Here is a 5,588-nt window from a genome sequence, read left to right on the forward strand (position 1 = left end):
TTGCTTTGCTGGAGACACCTGAAGACATCCCAGCTCCAGAGCTCTCTATGGAATCATCTGTCACTTCTGTTGCAGAGCAGTTCAGCCTCTCTCTCTACGCAAATCTCAAATTTCCTAGAAGTCCCTCAAATCTTCCTAGCTGTTGATTCCCTGAAATTTCTCCAGCTAACTCCCTGTATGCAAATATCAAAGGCTCAGAATCCATTTCCCAAGGAATCAGATTTGAGATAATTATCTTATTTAATCTGCAAACAACTCTCTGAGACATGTGCTATGTGTATCTACGTTTTACAAGTGAAGAGAGAGTTGAAGTTAGAAAACGTATGTAACTTATCCAAGATCACTGGGACAATAGTTGAAGGAACTCATTAAAAAAAAGGGGGGGGGACCTTTATAATGCCAAACTTTACAGTCTAGTGGAGGTGATTTTCTTATGAATTAATCATTAAAATCCATCCTAATATTTTCTTGATAGTATTTTCAGGTTGTCAGATTATATAAATGCTGAAGGCATAGTTTATCTTGGTACGTCAAATCTCTCTAATAATAGCTCTATAAGTAGAAGGTGAAATGAGACACAAATAATGGTATGGATGGATGAATTAACAGCTAGTTGTATTGCTGTACCCAACATGTGTTGATTAATAGGGCCATGTAAAAGTAGTAGCCTGTGTATTTTTCAAGGGGAACATATTGTTAATGACTACACAGGCCTGCCGTATATATAGCTCTGATAAATGCTTGTGGAATTTAATTGAGGCCTTAGGAAGTCCCTGATAGACTGCCATCAAACCCTATTCTTGTCTTACATGGTATTTATATCAGTGAATTGAATAGATCCTGCAATCATAATTATATAATCTGCTTTAACTGTTCCATTAAAACCAAGCTGATAAAATACACATTAAAGAAAAATTATAAGATATCTAATTCATTAATATTTATTTTAAGAACATTTATTGAGTAGCCACTACATAATAGATCCTCTCCTATGCACTGAAGCCACAAAAGTGTTGAAAATGCTTTTGATTATGTGGTACAAGATGACATCCAACAGATTTCAGGTGAAGTGCTAAATTAACTTTTAAAAAAAATGTACAAACAACGTAAGTTTATTTTCTCAGTTCTGGAGATTGGGAAGTCCAAGATCAAGGCACCAGCAGGTACAGTGTCTAGTAAGGACCTGGTCTCTGCTTCCAAAATGGTGCCTTGAATTCTGGCTCCTCTGCAGGTGACAAATGCTATGTTCTCATGCAGCAGAAGGAACAGATAACTACCCCCTACACACACACACAAGCCCTTTTATAAGGTACTAATATCATCCATGAGGACCTGCCATTATGACTTAATCAGTCCTTAAAGGTCCTAACTCTTAATATTGTCATCTTGGTGATTAAGTTTTAACAAATGAGTTTTGGGTGACACATTCAGACCATAGCAATACTCTTCATATATTTATGAACAGTCTTATGTATATTTTGCTAGATATATTCTCAGGTTTTTGTTGCTATTGTGAATAGAGTCTCTATACATCAGTAACAACAAATTAGAAAATGTAATAGAAATTAACTTTTTAAGAAATGAGGGATAACTTGTCAAGGTTTTGGGTTGGCATTGGGATGATTATACATTTGTGGAAAACCCAATAGTAGAATAGCTTTCAGAACTATATGAGTCAAAGTTATTCTGGGTTAATAGAAGCACATTGTCCAGATCACTCAAAGGTAGAATAACCAGCTCTACTCTGATCTGGGAAGACAACATCTGCAGTACTGTCTTCAATATGAGCACCATGTTAAAACCACAGCCAACATTTTAAAAATGACACATATACTAGCAATTATGCAGATTGAAGCCACTAGAACACTCTGGCACCTGTGGTCTAGGGAAAATCAGTGAAGGGATAAAGATTAACTTTAAGACATGAAACCTAAGAAAAGTCATAATCTACTCAAAATCGTTGCTATGTCAAAAAGAGGGTAGGCGTGCTCTTCGATGCTTCAGAAAAAAAAGGGGTCTAGAAATCACGAGGGAGCACATTTTGGTTTTGCCTATGAAAGAACTTTGTAACACATGTACCAGTTTTGAAAGACTAGTCTTCTTTCTCAGGGTATGGTGAGTTTCCTCCTCCATGAAGTATATTTTTGAAAGAAGCCTCATAATGTTTGCTGAGCTCAATAATAATAAGGATTTTTCTACTTCTAAAAATCAGAGACCTTTTGCTTGAGGATAAGTCATTTAAGCCAGGCACGGTGGCTCACACCTGTAATCTCAGCACTTTGAGGTACTCAGGTGGGTGGGTCACATGAGGTCAGGAGTTTGAGACCAGCCTGGCCAATATGGCAAAACCCATCTGTACTAAAAATACAAAAGTAGCCAGTTATGGTGGAAGGCACCTGTAGCCCTACCTACTCAGGAGGCTGAGGTGGGAGAATTCCTTGAACCCAGGTAGTGGTGGTTGCAGTGAGCTGAGATCACACTGCACTCCAGCCTGGGTGACAGAGCAAGACTCCCTCTCAAATAAACAAATGAATAAATACAAAAAAAGGGATAAGTCATTTAACAAAAATAGAATGTCATGATAGTTTTCCAAACAGAGCTTATAGATCTTGAAATAATGCATACATTGTATTTATTATAATGATATACTTGTTCCCCGTAATGTATTTAGATAAACATAAGGGGAAAATAAAACTCAAAGTGCGACAATCTTTGTAGAGTAGGGTCCAACAAATGAATCTTATACCTTATTCTATTTGAAGATCTCAGATGATTAGCAATACCATAAATACAATTTCCTATAATATACATTAGTCCTGGTCTCATGATATCATTATGTCATATAATGTACAGCGTCGTTTAAAAGCTTAGAGGACTATCTACATACCTTGAATTAAGGGAATATAGATCTACTACAAGCACTCTTTTTGGTGTCAACTTAACGAATTAAAATATAAAGAGCAAAATATATAAATATATTAATATATGTAACATAAACATTATTTGTACTTTTTATCTTCTCTAACCAAAAGATTAAACAATATAAGACAAAAATACTTTATAATCTGAAATGTTTTCCAGCCAGATAATTACCAACAGTTATGATAATTGGCATGTTACTGAAACTACATAAATATTTTTGCATTATCTGTTCCTTAAAGAGACTAAACATCCTTTGTTTTCACTAAGATACAAAGCAGAAGCTTTTACTATTCTAAAAAAAAAAAACCTATGGTAAAAACCATTCATGTGGACAAGGCAGAGTCCTGACTAGTATATAGAACAATGATCCCTTTCCGGAAATCATTTTTAAAAATAAAATGACAGTGATTTTTATAAAGTTAATGTTTTTATTGATTTATTTGTACAGCATTAGTGGGTATAAGTACAATTTTGTTACCTTAGTGGTGAAGTCTGGGCTGTTAGTGTGGTCATCACCCAAATAGTGTATACACTGTACCCATTAAGTAATTTCTCATCCTTCACCTGCTCCCACCCTTCCACACTTCTGAGTCTCCAGTGTCAATTATTTTATACTCTATGTCTATGTATACACATTATTCAGCTATCACTTATAAGTAAGAACATGTAGTATTTGATTTTCTGTTTCTGAGTATTTCACCTAGGATAATGTCTCCAGTTTCATCCATGTTGCTGAAAAAGACATAATTTCGTTCTTTTTGTGGCTAAATAGTATTCCCTGGTGTATTTGTATCACATTTTTTTATCCAATCATCTATTGATGGACACTAGGTTGATCCATATCTTTGCCACTGTGAATAGTGCTGCAATAAATAAACATGCAAGTCAAGGTTTCTTTTTTATGTAATTATTTCTTATCCTTTGGATATATACCCAGTGGTGGGATTGTTGGATCAAATGGTAGTTCTATTTTACTCTGAGATATTGTATTGTTTTCCATAGAGTTTGCACCAATTTACATTCCTACCAACAATGTATAAGATGTCCCTTTTCTCAACATCCTCACCAACATCTGCTGTTTTTTGTCTTTTTAATGCCAGACATTCTGACTGGTAGAAGACGGTATCTCATCCTGACTGCTGTAAGATGACTGGTGATAAGAGATCACACCTCCAGAAAAGTATCAGGTGTGGCCCTACTGATTCCAGAGTGTCAGATGGTAAAAAGCTCAGCCTGTTCACTTTTCAGCAACCTACATAATCTTGATCACAAATACTATACTCTAATACATGCATACTTAAGAGTGACTTATTTACAACCTGAATTTTTAATCAAGATTTAATTTGCATTTCTGATGACTGGCTACATTGAACAGTTTTTCATAGCTTACTGTCCATTTTAATGCCTTCTTTTAAAAAATATCTGTTCATGTCCTTTGCCTACTTTTTAATGAGGTTATTCGTTTTTTCATGTGGAGTTGTTTAAGTTCTTTGTAGAGTCTGGATATTAGTCCTTTGTCAAATGTATAGTTTGGAAATATTTTTCCTTATTCTGCAGGCTGTGTGTTCATGCTGTTGAGATATATGTATATGTATACATATACACACACTCACAACTTTTTAGTTTAATTAAGTCCCATTTGTCTATTTTGGGATTTTGTTACATTTGCTTGTTAGGTCCCACTGTGATTAGTAAGGTCAAACAACAGATATTTTTCTAAGAACAGATATTAACTGTAAAATACATCTATTCTCAACTTGTAAAGAAGCCAATAATTCATTATATGCAACTAACAACTCTACAAACATTGGTCTTTTAACAGAAATCAAACAATGTGTTATAATTCTAGGACAAGGAGCTAATTAAAGAACAGAAAGTTGTGATTTCCACTGTGGAATATCGTGTTAGAAAAGGAATATGTGGAGAAATAAAACCATCATTTTAAAAGTTAAAACTTAGGGAAACAAAATGAACCAACTGATGGAGGATGATTTTTCTAGAAGAATTTTGATGAAACTGTACAATACCAGGAGGTGGAGTTTGCTGTGAGCAGAGATCATGCCACTGCACTCCAGCCTCAACAACAGAGTGAGACTCCATCTCAAAAAAAAAAAAAAAAAAAAAAAAAAAAAAAAAAAAAAAAAAAAAAAAGAAAAGAAAAGAAAGAAAAGAGACTTACAATAACTTTTAGCTATGAGCAAATTTCAAATCACTATCAACATCCTGATGACAAATATAAATGAAGTCCCTATTCCTATTACATGCAAGCATTATACTATGTACAGGATAAAAATAGATTTAAGAAATACTCTCTGTTCTTACTGAGCTTAAAGTTTAGCAATCAGGGATAGGAGATCGGCTTCACCATGAATGCTACAATTAATTTGTGATGGTTTTCTGGAGTGTTGCATAGTAAAAGTATCTGATCTAATACAAAAGCCTTACAGAAATGGAGCCCATTTTTGTTTATTGAAGTTTGTGATTGGCATGGGAGACAGCAGTGAACTACATAGATAAGCAGCATGCATAATGGTTAAAAGCATAGGCTCTCGAGCCAGGGAGACTGGCACAAGAAAAAATAAGTATACTAGCATGTACTAATAATCAGAGACATGTTCACATTTATACATGAGATTGAGATAAAGATAAACCTATTGCAATGTATG

This window comes from Sapajus apella, unplaced genomic scaffold (assembly GCF_009761245.1).
Source record: "Sapajus apella isolate SASKATOON/1434 unplaced genomic scaffold, GSC_monkey_1.0 scaffold56, whole genome shotgun sequence".
Lineage (NCBI taxonomy): Eukaryota > Metazoa > Chordata > Mammalia > Primates > Cebidae > Sapajus > Sapajus apella.